Raw genomic sequence first — 24,585 nt, forward strand, 5'->3', positions numbered from 1 at the left:
AAAAACATTATTTTCCTTATTCCTTATTAAAACTTACAAATACAGGATGTCTGTGCACGTATTACAATATTAATCTTCTTAGTCCTTAAGTTGTTTTAAGATGCTTGTTTCAGTATTACCAAAGCATCTGCTTCAAACCAGCTGAATAAAAACACAAGCAGTTGGAAAATAACAGGAGCAGAGCCAAAAAAGGCCTGTTTCCACTTCAGAGTACAAAAAAAGGTAACCGTGAGATAAAGTTTAAAATAAAGAAAATGTTGTAAAGCCAATATAAAACCACAAAAGTGAGAGATAAAACTGTATTTTGTGATTGAGTCAATTTCCAGATATAAAAGAAATTATTGAGAAAAAAGACATATAACGTTATATTATGATTTAAAGTTGCAATAGTGACGTACGAAGACATACTTTGAAATATAACATCATATTACGAAATATAAACTTGCAGTAGGCTAAAAATTTCTTTTAAATTCAGCTGCAATTGAATTCCCTGCCATATGGGTGCGCTAGTGCATCTGAGACTTGCTGTGATCCCTTGGAGAGGGGAAAGCGGTATGAAATGAACAAAAATGACAAACAAAACTTTTGCAAAGATTTAGCAAGTCTGTGTGTTGGAGAATTGGGGTTGAGTGGTAAGCCTGCGATTACAGTTCAAATAAGCGGCTAATCTCTCATTGCGCTTAAAACGTACACAAATCTGAGTGCAGCTTGCCCTACTTAAAATATGGTTTACAATACTCTACAGTTCATGTTTACACCTTCTCTGTATCATGTCAAAGTTTGGGTTACACAAATATTGGCATTCATACATGGCCTTTGGGTTAGTCTCTGAGGCATAACAGTCAGTTACAGATGTTTATTTTCAGTCTAGGGCAGGTAGATACCTGTCTAAGAGGAAGGGATGAGTTTGAAATGGACTGGTGACGGAAGACTTTAGATGGGAGTTGTCTAGACTTGCCCTTTCTGTCAACCCATACCATCAACCGTTGAATCCGAAGTGTAATGACAACCTGAAACATATACCTTGTCATTATAAAAAGAGCTGCGTTACCTTTCGGCTAAGGGGGGAGACGGGGGGGGGGGGGGGACGACAAGTTTTCCTCCATATGTTGGTATAATGAAGCAACTACATGTAAAGTACCAAGCAAGGAGACAGATGATTGATCAAAGTCTAGCATTCCCTAGAGCTCGGTTGAGTCGAGTCATTCTGAACAATTTCGAATTTAATCCCTAGAGCAAATACCATAAAGAATGTGCACAACAAATGTATGCCGATCCCCCAAATGAGAGACGGGCCGAGCAGTTTCTAATGAGAGAGCTACACACCAATGGCTCTAATCAACACTGCAGAAAAGAATATGTGAATTTGAACAATGGATACACGTTGTGTTTTTAATCAGAGTGAAAAGTTAAAAAAGGAGAATATATAACACTACAGGTCAAAAGTTTGGGCTCTGTATTTTTTTATGTTTTGCATGTTTAGCAAAAAGTCACGTATGCTCACTAAGACTGCATTAGCTGCATAGCTGCATTTTCAGCATCATTACACCAGTCTTCAGTGTCACATGATCCTTCAGAAATCATTCTAAAATGCTGATTTCAATCAATTGTTAGACACAAATAATAATCCACACATCAATAAAAACTATACAGTTGCTTTAAGTGAATCAGCTCAGAACTACTTTTCTTTTGCACCACCACTTCCATGTCTTAAAATAGTATGGTCAAAAAATATATTTATAGTAGGTGTAGAGCAAATAAACAAATATCAAAATACATATCAAAATATTAAATACTTTTTAATTTTTAACCCAGCCATATACTGTATGTGATTTGTAAATTTGAGACTAAGAAAGTACCTTAACGAAAATAATAAATAAATTTTTTTTTAAAAACAGTGAAATTATTCAACAATCAGTTCTATTGTAAATCATTCACAAAACAAATGAAAAGCATTTCATTCATCAGTGTCTAATCGAAGGTAACATGGCCCATCCCACTGCTCTTGAGCTGCCGTGAAGAAAATAACCTCAAATTGCTTTCACACATCGCAATTCCATTTGTTGAGCGGTACGATTGAGTTTCCTGATTAAAATTACAGACTATTAATCGGCTTTGTTATGCTGTGTGTGAAGCTGTGTCCAGTATAATGAGACACAAATTGCACATTGCAAAGAAACTGAAAAGCCTATCCGTGTTTATGCAAGCTATCTTTTACTGACATGGACTGTGGACAAGAACAAAGAGGCGAAGAAATTGAACAACCCTGTAGGGTTTCCTGGAAAAAGAAGAGAGAGAGAAAGACAGAGATGTTTGGGTGACCAGCGCAACTCGTTGGAACAAGCACGGGGAAAGCGGTCAAAACTGCTCGCCGTGTGCTAAAACGCAACGAAAATTAAATGTCAACACGCTAACAAGTTTTTCAAAGTCAAAGTAATTACAAGACCCACTTATCCGTGTCATCTCTTTTCAAATTAATCACAAAGCCGAACTGAATTTTTTAGCGGTGGAAATTTGGTGTGGTTAATTTATGCACACCCATTTGATACCGGCCCGCCGTGTCCGCTTGCAGCCCTGGGTTCTCTCGCCTCAGATGTGAGCTAATTAGCATAGCATCTGGGCCTAGCCATGCAGGGAAACGGTACAATGTAATGAGTCAAACGGGCCCTGGCAATCATATTTAGCCTAATGCTGATTGAAAAGCAAACAACGCACACTTAAAGTGACGCCCACCCCCAACAGAGGGAGTTTTTTGTATCATCTGAGGGAGTTATTCGACTTCCAACAGCACAATTAAGAAGCATGGAAAAGGAAAAGTACAACTTGTAGCTTCTAAAAAAACTATTAAAATCAATGCATTAGGGTCCAATGATTAAAAAAAAAAATGCAGACCGAATCATGGAATCCAGTCACAAAAAAAAAAAAATGGTTACACTTTATTTTAATGTGTCGTTGTTACACTGTAATTATACATTTAAGTACTGAGTAATATTAAGTCAGAACATGTACTTACTATAGGGCTATGAATATGATTTGGTTTGGTTTAGGGTTAGTTGAATGTAATTATGCATAATTTATAGTTATTACTATAGTATCTGCATGTAAAATATGCAACAATGACACTGTGAAATAAAGTGTTACCAATAGAATTTACTACAGTATATTATGCAGAAGGTCACGGAATGGAAATGAATAATTCAAAAGTAGAGCTGTATGCTTAATCAAATTGAGATACGTCCGTCTTGTGGTGTTTTCAGCATCTGCCGTCACACTCCACATGAACATTATCTCCAAAGCTGATCTGAGAGTTCATTTCAACAGAATTTCACAATTTAATTTGATAAAACTATCGTCAGCTACACACAGAAACTCAACCTACAACCCGCCAAAATAAAAGTTCAGTTACTTTAGAGAAATTATGACAGAAATATAATAAATTTAAATAATATAAATTTCATGTGTAAGGTTGGACCATTTGACACGGATAAAAACGAGGCATAGACAGTCTTTTTTCCTTTTTTTTTTACCTTTATTTAACCAGGAAAGAAGACTCACTGAGATTAAAATCTCTTTTACAGGAGTGTCCTGGCCAAGATAGGCAGCTGAGTTTACATAGACAGTTATACATCAAAGTTACGACATAAAAACAAAAACATCATTACATAAACATAAAACAGCATATTTAAAAGAGGTTTTGCCCAGCTCGGTTCTGGTAAAAGGCACACACAGATTGTGAATTGATTCAGAGCGTAATGAGTAATTATCAGACAATGTCTGTTTAATAAGACAGCAAAGATAAGAGAACAGATAACCCAATATAGCTTTGTAAATCAACAAATACCAGTGCATTTTTCTTCAAATATTCAACAAAGGCCAACCGACCATTTTGTATTGATCACAATGGTGTGTAAGTTGAAAATCTACAATCAGTTATGAATCTCAGAGCTTTACAATAGCATGCACTGCATGAAGGTCCTAGTACTATGTACTTCTATCCCTCGCAGTTTTGTCTTCATTCATGCCAAAAATGTAATATAGCACTACCCCGACTAAGGTCTATTGTTAAAATTGTAATAAATTATTATAGTGTTAAAGTTGTATTATTTCAATTGATTAGGTATTCTATTAGATTATTCAAATTTAATTGAACCATTAAAAAATAAAAACATGGGATGTGAAAACATGATAGGCAGACAGTGCATGCAGAGAATGAATCAAGCACCTGAGCCACACTGTTGCCCAATTCGTTTTAAGGAATATCAATGCCACATACAGAGTCAAGGGTGTCTTTGATGAGGAAACCGCAGGGCCAAAAACTGTTCATCAGATCCTAGAAAGCATAAGTGGCAGGATTTATGAGTGCTTTCGTCTCACCCATCACGTCTAATGTGCTAAAGAGGCCCAAAGGCCAATTGTCTTGCCAAGTGAGAAGGCTGATAATTGAAACGTTGGGCCCACACAAATCACCCAACGAGCTGCTCTTTGAAAACCTCGGCTAAGTCTGCGGGTGCTTCCCACCTGTCAATCACAGGGACCGATCAGGACGTCAGAGGGATGCGAGCTGACGGCCGTCCTGTCACAGCGCTGTGTCACCTCCTGTCGAGGAGCGTTTGAGTGGATGGCGAAGCTGTTGTGACAGGAGGTGCGGTGGGCACCTAATGGGAATATAGCAAGATTCCTTTGCTCTCTTATAGGGCCACCACAAACAAAGTCACAGTCTCAGACTTTGAAGAAAGAAATATAAAAATAAAAAAACATTTCATCCCTGATTCCCACTTTTTTGAGTGTTTCATGTTCCCGAGTATGGACCCAGACGTAATTAAATATGCACTATACACGCTGTGGCGCTAAAAGGTGCAAGGCTTTATTTCCTGCCTCCCTCTATGACTAAGACTAAGCCGACTGGATGTTTTCCAGCAGGTTGGCAGAAGCAGCAGAAAGCCGGAAGATCAAAGACGGAATGAGAAGAATAACAGGGAGCCATGTTGCAGACTCCTGGGTCGATTGAAGACAAATGCATCCCTAACAAGCCAATGATGGAGGCCAGAAGACTCTCCAGAGCAGGGCAAAGTCTCAGCGTAACAATCGTGATATTGACTCATTCCTCATTCGTTCCCCAGCCTCCACAATAATACGATGCCCCGGGTAGCCTCTGCGGTTTTAATGAAAGAATAAGTCAATGTGATCTAATAAGCACAAACACATTGACCCTAATGCACCAATATTTACATTGAGTTCAAAGCAGATGCAACTGACAGGTACAGAAAAAAACATCCACAAAGGATTATGTCGCAATGCAATTGACCCTTTGCTAAGAAGAATCTTTTGTAAACATGTCTTTACTGTTGATTTTTATTAATTTAATGCATTTTTGCTGGATAAAAGTATTAATTTTGCACAAAAAAAAAAATCTTACTGAACCCATACTTCACTCCGCCCAAGTAGTGCTTCGCCTTCTGAGAATATAGTTCCCAATATGTATATACGGTTAAAAGATGCCTGTGTCTCATATGACCTTGTTATTTGTACAGGCTGTGACTATACAAATCACAACATATAAAAAGGAAAATGTTGCCGTTATTTTGTCACTTATTGGGAGCAGTTGCTAGCTGAAGTCATTTACTTCCAGTCTTTGTGCTAAGCTAGGCTAGCGGTGGGTGCATCAGACAGAGTTACTGGACGCACGGAGATGAAAAGGGTATGTATGGACTTATCTAATTCTGGGGGATACGGTGAATAAGCTAAAGTCCCAAAAAGTCAGCGTGTTCCTTTAATGCATTAATTTAAAAAAATGAGGAAAAATCCAAACTTTAAGGACAGCAATTTTCTTACTGTGAATGAGTAATGTATCGAATGAATGTAACGTATTAAAATAGCCCCACATCATCACATACCCTTTTTTTATCGTTAAAAAGAAATTGCTACCGATAGAATGATTTAAAACATGTGAAGACTACAAACGTAGTGATATTAATTTACCTTGGAGCAAATGTAGGTGTCCGTCCTGATGTTATGCATGTGCATTTGGAAAGAAGAGATGAAAAATGGTTTAATTTAGCATTAACATTTACATAAAGATTTGGAAAATGAAAAGCAGGCTGTTTGTGTCAATATTACAAGAGACCCTGCAACAACGTTTGACCATAATTTCTGTAAAACTGCATTTAAAACTGTCCAAAGATACAGATCATCCTTATACTTACATTAGGGGGGGAGAAAAGCTTGTCTTTAAAAAAAAATGGCAAACAGTTACAAACGCTTAAGTAGGATTTGTCAGTAACATTTTTAGCATTCTTAGCAAAGAGCCAATTACCTCATCACATCTGGCTAAGTAACGGTCTAAAACCACTGACACTAGAAAAAAAATGTAGTTGTTCATTTAAATATTTAGTTGCTTTCCTTACTGCAGACACAAAGCTGCAAGTGTGCACAGTTATGATGAGCACAATGACTCATATGGTGACACTGACACAGAGTCAGAGTGCAGTCGGCTGTTTGCCAAGCCTCTTGCCCCAAGAGGCTCCTACCTGCCTGGGCAACCCATGATAGATGTCCTGCTGGGTGCTGACAGGACACACTGAGAAGACCCGTAGGCCAGAGGCTGGAGTTAAGGACTGATCATAACCTGCCTCGGAGGAAAAATATGCTCAATGAGGTTTTGAAATGACAAATAGCAAGCAGCATGTTAGCAGCAGGCTACAGCACAACAGCAGATACATTTGCATTTGATTGTGGGACAATAGCTATGTTTCCATCCAAAGTTGTGAATTTAACACAAAACATTTGTGAATAAAACACTAGTTTCATCCCATGTGTTGAAGAGAACAAAATAGTCTCTTCCTGGGAAATTGCAGCTAAATATCTGTAATAAAGAATAATGGAAACTGCTGCAATCGTGAAAGCCACAGTGGCTTGTTTCGTACGTCATAAATTACTTTCGCTTCAGAACGTGCAGACGAAATGCAATAAACGCTGTCATGTTGTCTTGCATTCGGAGGTGGATGCCTGGTGTTTGAGAATGCAATCGTGTGAGACATTTAGGCGAAAATCTACGTTTCGTTGATGTTTTCCAAGCAGGACAGAAAATTATCACTCACCAAGAGCCAAAGGCGAGTAAAAATCCGTGTTGGTGATATTGTTAATTTTGATAGCCTTTTTTTTTATTTAGTCTTAGTCCTGTGTCAAATGTAGTTTTTAGCATATTTAGTCTTGGGGTTTTTTTGTTTTTTTTGTCAAGTTTTAGTCAAATAAATATCGGATCGTTTTAGTCTAGATTTTAGTCAATGAGAACTTAGTCACATTTTCGTCATGCTGCATAATGGTTAAATTGATAAGTATGATTATTTAGCTCAAAATTATAATCAATTATAATGAACAAATTTATCTTTTGATTTTATTATAATTATTGCACTTTCACCCTGAAGCACAAATCAAGAGAGTGTCAACCCATATTCATGGTTTATTTTACCTAAGTCTAGTTTCCAGATTTATTATAGGTTATTTATCCAATATTCTTACTGTTAACACAAGAAACTTCTCTCAAAAATGTAAACTGTAAAACCCCTAGTAATCCAATAATTGAAAAAATTGCACTAATGTTTTTCAATTATGATATGGCTTTGTGTCCTCAAATATCTCTAAGAGATCTTTTCCATCCATTTTATTCCTGCCAGCCAGAAATTATAAATCCTATCATTTATAAAAGTAATAACACACCTTTCCTCATCAAGCCACACGATTTGAGGTATTATTCAACAGTGCGAGACGAGTTTCACGCCAAAGTTTAACAAGATGAGCTTTTCAGTTCCATTAAAAATGAAAGTACACTACACATCTGAAACAAGCACAAAACATTGCAAAATGTCTTATGAGATCAGCAGATAAACATTCATCTGTATCCTTTTCCCAGACAGCAAAGGCAAAACACAACCATTTTTTTCTAAAATGATGGAAGCTTTTACATAGAAACCACATCTAAAGGCCAAAGCAGGAAATGAAGGATGAGGATGAGAAGACAAAAGCAAAGGGTGATGTGAGAACATGCTGGGGAAGGGATAGCACGACTGAGGACAGTTAATGAAATGTGGGGGGAAACAAATTTGCTGCATGGAGGCAAAAAATGAGCCAAATAAAACTAAATGGCTAAAAACATCTGACAGTCTACCCATTCCTCATCTCTCCTTGTCTTTCTAGTCACCTCTGTCTGTTTTCGTCTAGTTTTCTTCTTCCCTGTTTCTCAAATAAAAACAGGGGAAAAAGAAGGAGAAATAGAGAAAGGCGCCTGTGTGTGTGTTTGTGATGCAGCTGTTGTGATAGTCTACACACTGATGCATGGACTCCTTTAATTAAACACTAATGCTGGGCAGTGGAGGTAGAGAAATGCTGACATTTAATGGCATATTTACTCTAAGTATAAGTTAGCCTGGGGATAAATTGGGATTTTAAAGGCAGGGGAACCCTCAATCTAGTGGTGATTGTGGTGGCCCACACACAAAAAAATCATATTGTTATAGTACTATTGTAAACAATAAAACATTACAATTAATTATATTAAAATAAATATTAATAACATTTAAACTGCATTAATTTTCTCCCCCTTATATCATTCCAAACCTGTATTTTTTTCTGCAGAACACAATGATATTTTGAAGACCGTTTCAAATGTTTTTGTCCATATAATGAAAGTCATAGGGGTTTAAAATATCACTGGACCCCTTTGACTTGAATTGTATGGACAAAAACATTTGAAACGGTCTGATTTCCTCAGGATCATGTGACACTGTAGACTGGAGTAATGATGCTGAAAATCAGTTTTGCTATTACAGGAATAAATTAATTAATAATATTTCACAATATTACTTTTTACTGTATTTTTGATTAAATAAATGCAGCCTTGGTGAGCATAAGAGACTTCTTTCAAAAACATTTTAAGATTTGCCAAAATCTTGAAAGAAATGGACCATTTTTTGGCAGATCTTTTTGGAATTTTACAGAACACCTTTCCAGATAATTTAGGCACAATTTAACCCCTTTTACAAGGTTTCCATTGTGTTCTTAAACTTCCACATGTTTTGCTAATGAGATTTCTGCACCACTAACAGCACCAAGCAAAACACGGTTTCAGTTTGTGCATGCTGCAGTCAGAAGAAAAAGTCCTGCTGCATAAGAGACACGTTTGTCTACAGTGTTTATCAAATTGAACGAGAGAGGTGTGTGTGTTCTCAGACCCTACGCTAATAAAATCACCATAAATCGTCATGAATGCGATTTTCTGCTTGTGGGGGGGCACAAGCATTTTTTGGGGCGGGCCCGGCCCCCCATGGCCCGCCCCAAAAAATGCTTGTGCCCCCCCACAAGCAGAAAATCGCATTCATGACGATTTATGGTGATTTTATTTCCGTTAGACCTTTTCCTACATTGACGCTGATGAGGGGTTCCCCTGTTTCAAGATGGCGGCTCTATTGACGCATTCGTTCCAATGAACTGCCGTAGCCAAGGCGACATCTAGTGTTTATATCTATGCCTCCACTCAAAGTATCTGTGCGAGACGAGTGTATTTGCGTGCGTGTGTATGTGTGTGTGTGATTCATGGCAATGCATATCCCTCTGTTGACTGCTTTAAAATGCAATGTTTGAAAGATGTTTCTGGTGTTAAATCTAATATGTTGTAGTCAAGTGTTTTATGGATATTCATAACATTGCTTCTGTGTAATGTGGTGTAGGCTATAGGCTACCTGGTCATATTGCTGTTGGTTATATGTTTAACGTGATGATTACGTGCTGCGCGACTAGAGTTGATTATTATAAATATACATACTGTAGGCTAATAATAATTGTTTCCCCCCATACATTTCATATGCCCCCCTTAAGACTGAGGTCTGGCGACGGGTCTGTGTGTTCTTTTCCCATTTTCTATGAGGAAGATTTCAGACACACAAGAACAGTAACAAACCACACCGGTCAGAGGCGACGCCACCATCCTTATGCTAAAGAGAGTGTAGGTGAGTGGTTTTGTTTATGCCTATCTTCCATATGCACTTCTGACCAGCTAGGTCAGCCACACAGCTGAGGTATTCACCCCAGACGTCTCGCCTGACAGGAGACTGCTTCTTCAGCAAACCACTCCGGCAATGTCCAAATCCTTCCTTGCAACAAATAATCCAGTAATTTCAGTATTTAAGAGCCATGAATCACTAGCATATCCCTGTTAAAACTCCATCTCCCCTGAGAACATTTGATTACATTACAGGAGCTTTCCAGTTCATGAGGCAGCAGTTTAGAGCCGTGTTTGACCTCGTGCTGAAATGGTAGTATCCTTCATTTGGAAGAAAGACAAAGTGAAGAGAGACACACTTGTGACACAAGCTAAACATGAGGCCAAGGTCTACTCATACTTGGACTATGAATACAAAGAAACAAAACAGAAAACTCATTTTATTAAATGTTTGAAAGTTTATTCTTTTTGATCAAAACCCAGACCAGGTCCATTATGATTTTATGTTGACTTCAAGAGCCCCACACAGTGTAAAAGTTTAAATACCAAATCCACATAATAATCCACACACGGTTTCTGATGAAAAATGAATGCAATAAATCTATCATTAAAAAAACACTACCTCCACACCAGCCTTCATCTCCATTTACAATTATGTGATATGGCCAGATGATACCAAAATGAAAGTCAAAGGCCCTGTAAAACCTTTGTCCGACCATTGATGTCTTTGAGGGGAGGGTCAATGAGTCGGTAAATGTGTGGGCTTTTGTGTGTGTGTGTGGGGGGGGGGGGGGGGGGGTTAATGTGGGAGTTAATGTGCACTATGTCATCAAAATGTATTTGGCAAATGCGTTTCCATATCCCATTATTCTCATTAACTCTTTTTTGCAAAAACCACCTCACGTAGCCTAATCAATTTTTTTTGTGAATTGAGGGATTTTTTCCCCCAAAATGTGGCGTTTCCATCTCTCGTTTTCTGATGCGAAATTTCAAATGCGGATAAACAGGGTGATTGAAACATAGCTACTGACAAGCTGCACATAATAAAAACTTTTTTTTTCTTTTTCTTTTTTAAATCACAGCCTTTGCCAAATTGCCTGCGGTTTAATTTCAATTAATCGTGCACCCCTAGTCTTAATAGTTCATTTGCAAATCTATTATTTCCCTTTTAATTTCAGGAGCAAAACATGTGGAATATTCTTTAAAAAAAACATGCATGCGTTGTGAATCTAACTGGCAGAGATTTGCTCAAAGAAACAAGATCCCCTCAGCATAAGCCAATAATCAACATGTTTAATGTCAGCAAAGAACCCCCATGAAGATTTCCCCCTGCTGAAGATAAGTCCCACTTCAAGATTGTTGCCAGGCAACTTGCATTGAAATTTATTCCGTTATTAAAAGAGAAGGAATTTAAAATAGGTACCACCTTTTTTATTCAAGACTCCACCCACTAGCCCACAATCAACCCCTCCTTTTGTCCTCAACATCTCAATTCTTCTCTCACAGGCTGGCGGCATGAAGTTGCGTTGACGTTTTGTAGGTCAGGGATGCCACCTCATTTACAGTCTAGCAAGTGTGCGAGGACACGTCTCGTTAAGGGCCAAAGGGTTCACTCATGCATGCAGCATAAGAGGATTCTGCCAGGCGGGTGAGCTTACGGAAGATGGAAGAGGAGGGAAAAAAACAACACTCAAGAACCTTAGAGGACATATTCAACAGGCAGGAGAGGTGTTGAGGTGAATTAAAATCCAAAACAGAATAAAAGGATCAAGATCTAGGTGGGGGAAAGCAATGGTGCAATAGCTCTTCCTTGACAGCAGATTAATAATTGATATACAGTACCGGTTAAAAGTTTGAAAACATTAAGGTTTATAAATGTTTTTGAAAGTAGTCTTATCTCTACGAATGCTGAATTTATTTGATCAAAAATACAGAGGAAAAAAAACGTAATACTGTAAAGTATTACTACAATTTAAGTTAACTGGTTTCTGTAGTGATATATTTTAAAATGCAATATATTCCTGAAATGGCAAAGCTGAATTTTCAGCAGCCATTACTCCAGTCTTCAGTGTCCATCTTTTTTTAATTAAAAAAAAAATGTTCTTTAACATTTGAGTAAGAATAGTTTTCAAGAACACTGTTCTTTTGCAAGCCAAAATGTTTCAGGTGTCATCAGGTACCTCATAAGTCCTGTCCATGAAATCAAATGGGACTGAGAAACTAAACAATTAAATCACACTTAAAATATATTTTTTTATAAAGACGTTTCTGTCCTCATAGGTAGTTTTTATCAAGTTGATTTAAGTTCAAGTGTTAGTTTTTTTTAATAAGATCAGTTTTAGTTAGTTATTTAATGCTATCAAAACATGGGCGTGATGTCATGATTGACAGCTGAGATTGACAACATTGACAGCATCTTATAAATAATATAAAATAATTCACACCACAGACCTTATTTCCGGAATTTCACCAAAAAATCTATTTAAAAAAAACAATGATTTCTGAATGATGAAACCACAAGTGTTTAAATGCTTAAACAATAATGTGTCATCGCTACAGCACTCTATTCCTTTAAGACCATTGCAGTTCCACCCATTGCAATAAAATGAATAAAAAAAATGAATAAATAGTTTCTACAATTACAAGTAGACAGAACCACCAGAAAATGTACAGGGAATCCACACCTCATTTCATACCTGAATATGGGTTGGAGTTAAAGTTCAATTCAGTTTGTTGTTCTTTAAAGAACAGACACACCCTGCGGCAAACTGACCAGCCTGAGCAAAGGACATAGTCCCACTGTCACCAGCTGAATAAGTTAGTTACTGTAATCAAGTTAATGTGTGGATTGAGCTGGCTAATGAAGTTATACTGAGTGTCTGCTCCAGGGAGCGAGGTGATATTTTCATCAGACAGCAAAGCTTTTTACTCCCCTGGGGCAAAAGGAAACAGACATAACACTATTTGTTATCTGGGACACTAATGACCACCCTGGGAACATGTCTGCTGTGGGCTTATACACGCACACGTGCACACACACAAAAACATAGACACTCTTAAAGCTGCCCGGGAGCAAAGGTGAGCAGCTTGATGAGTTGAGGACTTTCACTGCTTAGAGCAAAGCCACAGACATTACTGACTGGACTCATTATGGCACATTGGTTCTTTCGAACAGTTTGTAGTAAAGAACCGATTTTTTAAAAATAAGTGGCGGTTCTTTTATGACATGACATAAATACTAGACATATGGTCTGGCAAAGACATGTGTAGGCGCAGTTAAAAAAAAATTCTAGTTAGTTTAAGTTGAACACTTTAGTTTAGGGTACAATTCTCACTTTTAACAAGTTGCTTATTAGCATGCATATAACTAGTATATTGGCTGTTTATTACTTATAAGCATATATTAATGCCTCAATAGGGGTGTTTATTGCAATTTCATGGGTCCTAGTTCAGTTTATTGCAGCTATGATTCAGTTCATAAAAATAAAGTAATTTAGAACCTGTAATTTATTGGACGGTTCTCTTTTATTATGGAGAGATGGTTCTTGGTTCATTGTTTGTTTGTTTGTTTGTTTGTTTGTTTATTTAGATAGGGACAGACACAAAAAAACATAGATCAACTTAAACAGTCATCTGATGTATGACACAACACTTGTCCCTAAGTAGGGTTTTTAGTCAAAAATAAAAATACAGACTTATACAGACTTAGACTTAACATTATTATAAATGAGATATAGATAAAATTAAATTAAATACAATGAAAAGAGAGAAAAAGTATACACAGAAAGCACAATGCAAAAACTAAATAGAGACCAATATTGCTCTTTTGTAGTTGGGTAATTTTGGAATACATTTCAAGTGGTCTAGTAGAGAATTTCATAATTTCACCCCTTTTACTGAAAAGGCAGTTTGGGCAAATTATGTTCTACGGAAAGGGATCCTACCAATTGCCTTTTAACGCTGCTTGGGCGGTGGGTCTGGTAATACTTTGCTGTCTTGTTATTGTTTTTTTGCAAATGGGTGGGGGAGCAGCGTTATTTATGCATTTGAAGACCAATTTAACAAAGTGCAGGGAGATAAAATTAGCTAAACTTAAAATCTTATATTTGCTTAGAATTTGACAATGATGGTACCTTGTTCTCTTCTTCCCCAGGATTTTCAAGGCTCGGTTATAATGACACTCTATAGACTTAACTGATGAGTGGTGAGCTTGGGACCATGTGGTTAAGCCATACGATATGTGTGAAAAAATCATAGAATTTATAAAAATAATAGCACAGTCAAGAGTCAAGCAGTTTCTTATCAAAATAAAACAGCCCAAGTTGGCCTTAATAGTTTTACTGATTTTCTTGATATGACTTTTAAAATTCAACTGATAGTCTATAATTATTCCCAGATACTTCACTTCAGGTACTTGTTCAATAAGCTCCCCATTAATTTGTACATTCAATAGTTGTGTTAAAGGTAGTTTTTTAATGGAAAAGCAGACAGAGTTTGTTTTTTTAGTTGGAATTTAGTTTATCAGCCACAGAAATACAGGTATTACCAGATGCATACACCACTGTGTCATCTGCATACATCTGTAGACCTATATCTGGACAAACATCTGGCAAATCATTAATGTAGAGACTGAAAAGAATAGGTCCCAAGACAGTGCCCTGAGGGATCCCTGTTTCAATTTTGAGAAGAGTGGATCTCACATTCTTAATTATAACACATTGTTCATGGCCTTTTAAATATGATTCAAACCAAGACAATGACTGTTTAGATAAATTGAACTTAGCTAATTTGGAAATTAAGGTCTTGTGATTTACTGTATCAAATGCCTTTTTTAGATCTAAAAAATACTACACCAACTACATTTCCCTTGTCAAGTGATTGTTTGATATTTTCGGTTAATAAACAAACAGCAGATTCAGTAGAATGGTTGTGCCTGAATCCAAATTACAGAGGACTCAGATAATGGTTTGTCTCAAGATAGTGCATCAGTTGTTCTGAGACAATCTTCTCCAGGACTTTAGAAAAAACTGGAAGACGAGTAATGGATCTTAGCCTGGCTAACGTCAGACCTAGTCTCATTGAGACGTGGGTCTGGGAACCATATGTTCATTTTCTCGTATTTGAGGCGTGGTTTACGAATGCCCAGAGCCGTTTATTGGGTGCTAAGAATGTCTATCAAATGCGCCTATACGTAGCTCATAGCCAATCGTTTCAATTGTACCAGATGACGTATCTACGGCGACAGAAATTAGACGAGGAAGACGAAGATGGGTCAGAGATTTGTGTCTACAGGATGGCGTTCAGCGACTATTGCCGTTTGTGCTGCATCGAAAGGTAACTTCGCGTCTGCTCCCATGTTGGATCCATAGGTATAAACAAACTGCTTTGGTGTGTTGCATAGATGTCGTCATCGCCTTGCTGCTCCCTCCCCGTTCTGTGATTGGTCCCCTCGCTGAGGCGAAAATCTGGTCCATGGAATCCAGGCTGCCTAGCAGCGTGATTAAAATCGCGCTGCGCGCAAGGCAGCATGGGAAAACCCAGGCTAAATGGATCTATAAATTACAAGACATTTTATCATCTCCAGATTTAAAAAGGTTCACAACTCACGGTCTCATTGAACCAAGAACGACCTCTTGGTACATTGAAACAGCGAGTTGTTAACCTGGATCACTTAGAATCCGATACGTATGAATTAATTCAAGAACTGCTTGAACCAAAAGTCCAATTCATCAACAAATCGTTCAGGTTTTGCAAAGCAGTTCAGCTGAATCATTTTTAATCAGACTCCAAATGAATCAGTTATTTGTTGACACAAGGACAGCTCAGACCGAATTCAGTCTGATTTCTGAATAAATCATTTAGATTGTTTTCTAAATCAGTGTATTCTGTACAATGGTTCTGGTTCTTGACTAAAGACTGCGTTGATATTTAAATAACGGGTTTTTTTCCATTTAAAATAACAAAATATATATTATAAATATAACATTAATACATATAACAAAAATATTACAATTAAATAAATTTAAAAAAATTAAAAAGAAGAAAAAAAACAATCTCTCTCTATATGAATCAGTGAGACTCCAACAACTGCTCAGGCAGATTCAGTCTAATTAGTGAATGAATAATTCAGACTGGGTTCTATGAACCAGTTCAACTGATTCATTTAAAAGACCAGACACAAAAGAATAATTTGCTACGTTCAAAAACAGGCCCCTCCACGCAGTCAAAAGACATAAAATGTAGCTTTTCATCTGAAGATCTGTGAGCAAAACTCTTTCTTTAGACGCAGTCTCAAATAAATATTTATGAGCTAATAACGAAGAGATAAGGGGCTGCTCTGCTCTCTCAGTGTCTGTTCCGGGATTTGGTCTCTGGAATACCGCTTGAAATCTCTTGGGCAGAACCTCTGGCGACACTCAGGCTCAGGACCAGAACAAATCCACAGCACCACAGTCATGCCATTATGTAGCATCCCAACGCTACGACGTGGGCTCAGGCATTAATTATTCGCCAATCGTGCAGGGCTTCCAATGCCTCGGTAAAGCTGTGTGGGTTAATACTGCTACAGAAAATAACAGCCTCAGTTGACCTATCCTCAACAAAAGAAATCTGAAATCTCTCCTTGCAGCAGGATAAGAGAAGCATGCACATTCCGTGGAGTCCCATTGAGTGCTACTAGCAAGAATTGAACGTTTTAACTCAACACACAGGAAAAAGTATACGCCAAACCTCTGAAGTTTGGTTACATTCATATGTCCTGAGTTCTGACTGGCCTTTGTAATAGGATTATGGCTGAGTTTGGAGGGGGACACATAGAGGTGGTGGATATAAGACTGCATTCTTTAAAAGATTACTGAAAACCAGAACACAGCTGCCGCTGGTTAACCTGAAGTAAACCCGGTCCAACTGTGCTTGATGCTCCATGCTAAATCACAATAAGGAAGTTACTGAAGTAAAACTAACCTGAAGACATTCTTCAACACTAATCAAGAATGAAGAAATTAGGGGATATGCAATCAAAAAAAGCAACCTTGTGACCTCTGTAAAGGTCTTAACAGTATAAATGAGTCATACAATGTACTAAGTTCATACTTTTAAAGTTCAATTTTGAAAATTAATTAATAAAAGCATTTGACAACTATTTAAAAAGCAACTTAAAACTTTTTGACGGGCAGAAATCTTGATTAAATTTTTCCAGTGTATTCTTTACTACTGTGTTTTCAATGTGCTTTAACAAACCATGTGCAAATTCATAAGTCAACACAATTGCTAAGTATTTTCTCCTTAAAACTGTTACTGCAGTGGACCAAAAACAGTAACAGAATCAAGGTTTGAAATCGCTGGCGTTTCTGATGTCACAAACTACCTTGTAACCAATCACATCAACGAGTGGATCTCTAAGCTGGTGTGAGTGAATGGAGGGGCTAATTTGCATATTCATAGAACCACGTATATTAAATGAGGCAAGGGCATAGAGTTACATTCAAGCTTTTTTAAGGCATGAAGAATTTTTTTTCAAGGAGAAAAAAAACTTTTAAATATATAATTTGGGTGATCAAAGATTAGTTTTAAGGGATAAAATTATTGAATACATGGTGACTTTAAATAACTTTTTTTCATTTTGGTTAAAAATTAAATGAAACTTTAAAAAAAAGGCACAAAAAACAATGTGTGGTTCTTGGCCAGCATAAGCTGTTATGCGGACCTTATATAGAAGTTCTGCCTACACAAGACTAATGTTAAACTTATTTAGCTTGAGGAACAAGTTTAACTCAACAATCTTAGACTCATTTCATGCAGCAGTGCACATAAGTCCAGAGTGAACAAGCACAAGGACGAGATCAGAATGAGAGATTCGGAAGCCGTTAACATTGTGAACCTCAGTGAATGTGAGATCACTTGAAGTCAGTGAGGCCATTGTCGGCAGCGCTTTGTTCTGTTTCTACTCAGTGTCACATGATGCCAAATAACTGCACCTACGTGCACTAATACCCATATTAGCCACTCATCTCTTTCCAAAGCCTTTTTCCTTCGCCTCCCTCATCCACCTACATCTCATGCCGGTTTAATCCCTGCTTAAACCCCTTCTCAATTAGCCAGTCTGACCAGCTAATGGATCCAGGGAGAAATAAAATCGGTTCATGATGCCAGAGAAAACAAAAGATGTCACAGCCTGGTTAGATGCAATACAGTGCAACATATCAGCAAACAGCCAACACATTCTTCAAAGTGCACTGCCTTCTTTCTTTAGCATTGTACTGTACCAATTTTACACTGTTAAATAGTATCAAAGACCAAAGACCATAGTAGTTATACTTTGCATTTAAGAAGTGTATTTGTAGTATCATAGTGCATATAGTTATTAAACTACAGTTGTGTTAGGCCCTATTTAGTGTATAAAATAGCGTTTAAAAAAATGGAGGAAATGGTACACTAATGTCAACATCCTGACTGATACTGATAAACCAATCATTTTTATGGCAACTGATAAATGGTTTATATTTATTATTATAATAATAAATATAATATAGCATTTTTAAAAATCATAGTCGACTACTAGATGAAAGTAGTGATGCACTGATGATGATTTTTCATTGACGATTCAAATTACGATTTTTTTACAAGCAAATTGGCCGATTCCAGGAGACAGGTTGCTGATTTTTTTTTTTTTTTTCAGGAAAACATATTGTTTATTGTCTCTATAACAGGCAAACTGGCCTTAAACAAAAAAATATCTGTAGCCATTTGAAATTAGAGGCAACCACTGCATTTATAATCACGATCCAAACAAAGATGCTACACGCATGTAGCATGAGCAGTTGTTTTTGAATTTGAATTAGATTGTACAATTGCAAGATTTAAAGCAAAAATAGAATGGTCTGACTTTAAATTTGTGGAATTATGCCAAATAAGCTAAATGAAAATGCAAGTTCACTCTCTGACAGTAGGTGGTGCTTATGGAACACAAAGCACTTCTAATAAGCACTATTTACCACAGAAGTTAGAGGAAAAGAAAATACCACTGAAAAAAACAGTCAGTTCCCTTCAGAGATATAAATCGCTTCCAATTTAGGGCCGGTCAACCAGTGCATCTCTAGATAAAAGAACTCACAGTGGCATCCAGTGCATTTCACATGTAGCCTAGTTGAAATGTGACCATAACGACCTCAGGCCAAAAAAACACCCTCCGAAAGGAGGACATGCAACAGCACTGAAGCTGCCACTCTAGGCACAATGCCTATCCTCCAGATGTATTGATGGGAACGATTTTAAGGCCACACTCATGTAGGCATCCGTTTACTCCTGTGTATGCTTGTTTACTTGAAAGTAAAAATCAAAAACAACATGCATGTAGCTTTGCCCTGAAATGTGCTGTTGTGTCTATAAAGTCATGTTTGATCTTTGCATAAAGACTACAAGAAGTCTAAAAAACGTCCATAAACCCCAAATTCTTTTGCTCGGGGTGTAAGATTCAAGTAAAAACACACCAGTCTTAGCACTTAAGACACCAAAGCTTTCAATCCATTGATCTACAAGGGCTACAGGCAAGAATTATACTCTCTCACATGTTAAATGGAGCTAAATGATAGGTCCATATAGCTCTGAGCTAGCTATGTTAGCACTGACGCCAAGATAAAACAAGAATAAAGGAATGAATTCTGCCTGTCAGACAGTCCTCATTCCTGATTAGTATCTGGAAGCAGAGAGACTTAGTATTTCCAGGGAAGAAACAGACAGATAGGAATTTAAAAGGAGACAAGAGGAAGTGAAAATCTTGAGGACCTGATCCGAAAAATTATCTGACACACAAGTGGTGATGTTTGTACAATAAAAAGAATTATTTATGATTAGAACTATAATCAATCTGACCAATAGTTTTTACCAACATAAAAAAACAATTTATTATTATTATTAATAATAATGTTACTATTAATAATAATATTATTTAACTAATAATTTGCTATATGCCCTAGTACTAGTACTACTACTAAGTAGTAGCAAATAAATTTATATTATTTTCAACAATATTAATAAACTATATTTGAAAATAATAATATAAAATGAATTTGTTAAAACTAATACTACTACTACAACTACTACTACTACTACTACGACTACTACAACTATTACTATTAAACATTATTAATAACAATATAATAATAATGCTATTTGTTATAAATAGTACATTTGTATATAATACTTGTGCTAATAAAATAATATTGATCATTATTATTGTTATTACAATTATTATTATTAAATATATAACATTAAATATAAATATATAATAATATAACATTAGACACACAATATATTCTAGTCCTAGAAAATAATATTGATCAATCTCTAATAATATTTAAGTCTGACAGTGACATTTTTGCATAAATCCAGAACAGTTTGACAAAGAATCAAAACTAGAGGTGGTGGGAGAAAATTTTCATAGTGAAGATTGAAGCCCTTCAGAATTCAGGGCGAAACAGACGCCGTCCCACAAGACGGAACACAAACTCCAGCGAGCTTCATCTAGCGCATGCATATGCATTATGGATGTCAACCAAGGGCTGCATGCTGATTTCAGCAGAGCCTAAGAATACGAAGGGCAATCTGAGAGAGGGAACCAAAGGGAGAGGAAAGTCTAAAGACAGACAGGGAAAGAGAGACTGTGAGAAAGAGACAGGGAGTAGATGAGAAAGTGCCGAGAGGAAGAAGCACTTCATCTGAGGTGATCGGATCATGATCTGGGATTAGAGTCCAGAGTCCTGAGGGAGACAACTGGAAGAAGAGCTCTAAAAGAAGCGATAAGCTCTTTCTGCCGGTCGGTAGGAGATCAATAATCCTTCACTCTCAGGTCTCCAGCAAACACCCGAGTCTGAACGGCTCACCTGTAGGGATGTAAATCGGACAGTTCATCACAGTACGATACGATATCGATTCTCTCAGCCAGCAATACGATATTTGCCGATACCTCTAAGAATTCAGCGATACGATTACGATTCGATTCAGGGCTACATCAATTGTTTTATCAATATTTAGATATTATGTGTCAAGTGTACACAACCAGTTATGTTTATTAACTCACAAATGCAAAAATATATAACATGAAAGTTGAAATAAACTCTTTGAAAACATTGGGACATTTACAAGTTGTTTGTAACAAGTTACAATGAAAAAAAACATGATATATGAAAATGAACAAGAACGGAGTTATCCGTTTTTGCAAATGAACTCTATAACAGAGAAGTTCATTTGCAAAAACAGATAACTCCGTTCTTGTTCATTTTCATATATCATGTTTTTTATTTTTTTTTATTGTGCATTTGAATTAGGGCTGGACGATTTTGGCCAAAATCATAATCACGATTAATCGAACAAGTTACCTCGATTACGATTATTGAACGATTATTTAAAATAAATTATTTCTCATGTGTCACTGGCAAGGCTTATATTGTAAATATTCACGGTTATTTTTTTTATGAAAGAATGGATAATCCTATCTTTGTGATTCTAAAATAAGGAAACACACAGATAGCTTTTAATGCTTACTTATTAAATATTTCAAACAATTGAATCAAACAAAGCATACAATGCTTGAAATAAAAACGTCTTATAAAAAAGTAATTAAGTTTTAATGTAAAAAGAAAGTTTCCTAAAAATGTAGAAAATAGTTCTTTTTGTAAACAAATTAAATTATTGTAAATATTGCCATCTTAAAAGTAAAATATAACTTGTATAAAACTAAAAAAACTAATCCTTTTCATATTGTGTAGCATTTGTAAATGCTTGTGTTATCGAAACCTGCTTTGTGGAGTGGAGGCACTTGTTGCTGGGCGTTTGTCAGTCTCTCTCTTTGTTCGCGTGTTTCTTTGGTACAAGCGGCTCCTGTTGCTGAGTTGACTCAGTGTTTGAGTTCCCTTTCACACAGAGATTCCGGAAAATACACGGATAAAGTGGCCCGGGATTTGACCCGGGTTTGTTTGACTTTGGTTCATTCACACTGCCAGCGATTTTTCCGGAATCAACAGAGTGCGTTCACACGGACACGCACAACCCGCAAAGACACGTGACATGTCCCAGCGGCGTCTATAGTTTGCTTATGAGTTGCGATTTCTCTCGAGAAACCAGCTTGTACATTTTTTTTCCTCTGATTCGATCATAAACTAGCGCATTACGAACCGTTTCACGCTGACGAACGATCCCGGCTTAGCGCCATCATTACGACACGGCATTGATTACGGCTTTTGTTCACACAGCGCGCGTTCCGGGACTGAACACGGCAATGTTACTATGTCCCCAAGCTGGCATCAATCCCGGGTCGTGTTTGCGTTCACACAGGTGTTTGTTCTGGCAATTTCCCGGGATCAACGCGCTGTGTGAAAGGGGCTCATGTTGCTTCAATGTCGCAGACTGGACGGGGCGGAGTTACGTGACTACACACGCGGTAATATGTTTTAAGGGGAAAGTACATTAACACACAGTGGGCGGAAATATTAATAGGATTAAAAAAACGAAATAACCGACATGGTAAAATTATGTCAGTTCTAGGCTCTGAATTTCGGTTTCGATTATTTTTCGATTAATCATCCAGCCCTAATTTGAATATCAATCAAACTGCAGCTGGGTTGTTTTGATTAAGTAATACTAACTAACAAAAATACAGGTAACATATATATTAAATATTTTCAATGAACTTTAAAGGGTTAGTTCACCCAAAAATGAAAATTAAGTCATTAATTACTCACCCCCATGCTGTGCCAACCCCATAAGACCTTCGTTCATCTTCGGAACACAAATGAAGATATTTTTGATTAAATCTGAGAGGTGGATCACTGCTACATAGGCTGCCAGAGGGAATGAAACTTGACGGCCCAGAAAGTCATTAAAGAAAATGTTTAAATATTCCATTTGCCTACAGTGGCTCAACTATAAGTTTATCAAGCGACGAGAATACTTTTTTCCCGAAAAAAAAAACATAATAACGACTTTATTCGACTATTCCTTTTCTTCCTTGTGGGCCTGAGACGAGAGTTCAAGAGATTTCCACGACGCATGCGCGAGAACTGAGAAGAGAACGTTCTTCTTCTAATACTTCTTGTTCAGTTCTCGCGCAGGCGTCGTGGAAATCTCTTGAACTCTCGTCTCAGGCCCACAAGGAATGAAAAGGAATAGTCGAATGAAGTCGTTATTATGTTTTTTTTTTTCGGGAAAAAAGTAGTCTCGTCGCTTGATAAACTTATAGTTGAGCCACTGTAGGCACATGGATTATTTAAACATGTTCTTTAATGACTTTTTGGGCCGTCAAGTTTCATTCCCTCTGGCAGCCTATGTAGCAGTGATCCACCTCTCAGATTTAATCAAAAATATCTTCATTGTGTTCCGAAGATGAACGAAGGTCTTATGGGGTTGGTACAGCATGGGGGTGAGTAATTAATGACTTAATTTTCATTTTTGGGTGAACTAACCCTTTAATTATATATATATTTATTTATTTATTTGTGTGGCAAAATCCGATAACTCCACATTTCATGTTTCAAAGTTAAACAAAGACAAGTAATTGCTATGATACATAATAAAACACATAATCTTTGTAACGTTAATCTCCTCAGCTGACATAGACGCTTGTCAAACTTTGTTGTTGAGATTAACGTACACGCAATACAGAGAGCTTTTACTGCGCACTGATTCGCTAAAACAGACTTTTCGGGTTGTGTTCACAAACAAGGGTGCTTGTCGTTTCTGCTATAAAACAAACTCGCGATGCCTTGACAGTGGAAAATACCGGCTTTTGTGCCAAAGGGTTTACTCAATCTTGTTATGCGTCTATTTCAGCCAAGAAAAGTTACGTGAGGACGTGGAGAGTGTCCAAATAAAGGTACCGTATATCGATATCTTATGTGTAGCATCGATGCATCGTATCGTTAGACGTTTGATCCATGCATCGATCCATATCAATGTATTGTTACACCCTTACTCACCTGTTATCTGGGCCCTTCATTCATTCAATTATCCTCATGCTGCATTTATATAATACAAAACCATATGATAGATTATTTCGAACATTTTATAAATTGCTTGACATCTACTTTGGCGTGCCAAGCGGGTGCTGGCAAAGCTTCCACTGACGTCTCGGCACTATTTGGAGGCCATGTGGGAGAAATCATTCTGTACGCCACACGAATTTAGGAGCATGTAGGTGTAGACTAAGATGGTCTGAGAGGGAAACTGAAAATGCAGCTACCTACAGGAAATCCCACAAAATTGACAGTGGACATGTGCTTGTTACTGTGCTTTTACTTTAAAAGTATTGCTTCTAGAGAGGCATTGCTCTATAACAGGGACATACTGACTGAAAGAAGCCTTCATTTTAAAAGCTCTGTTCCAAACCCTAGTGAGCTGCAAACAAGAAGGCTGTTTCACAAGGTAAGAAGCAACATTATGCATTTAAGGAAACTTCTTTGATCCAAAATTAAAGTATACCTTTGTGAAGAAGGCAATCCACTGGGAAAAAAATTGGTGGTGGATATGTTAATAGATTTTATATGCTGACATACATGATACTAATATAACTTTGCTTAAAGCACACTTTAAGTACTTCC

At 37.1% G+C, this 24,585-nt stretch overlaps 1 protein-coding gene across 16 annotated transcripts in view; it reads right to left on the minus strand.

Moving 5' to 3' along the window:
• ptprub (protein tyrosine phosphatase receptor type Ub) overlaps positions 1-24,585 on the minus strand; it is a 231,868-nt gene that overhangs the window by 193,371 nt on the left and 13,912 nt on the right. The window contains exon 1 of one of the 16 annotated variants that reach the window (XM_077217854.1): positions 5,980-6,001. The exons of the other annotated variants lie outside the window; for them this stretch is intronic. The gene's annotated coding sequence lies outside the window, so the exon portion shown is untranslated. Of the gene's footprint in view, positions 1-5,979; positions 6,002-24,585 lie in introns of those variants that run through there. 16 annotated transcript variants of the gene reach the window in all.

This window comes from Siphateles boraxobius, unplaced genomic scaffold (genome assembly GCF_051911475.1).
Source record: "Siphateles boraxobius isolate OS27281-9 unplaced genomic scaffold, OSU_SipBor_1 12, whole genome shotgun sequence".
Lineage (NCBI taxonomy): Eukaryota > Metazoa > Chordata > Actinopteri > Cypriniformes > Leuciscidae > Siphateles > Siphateles boraxobius.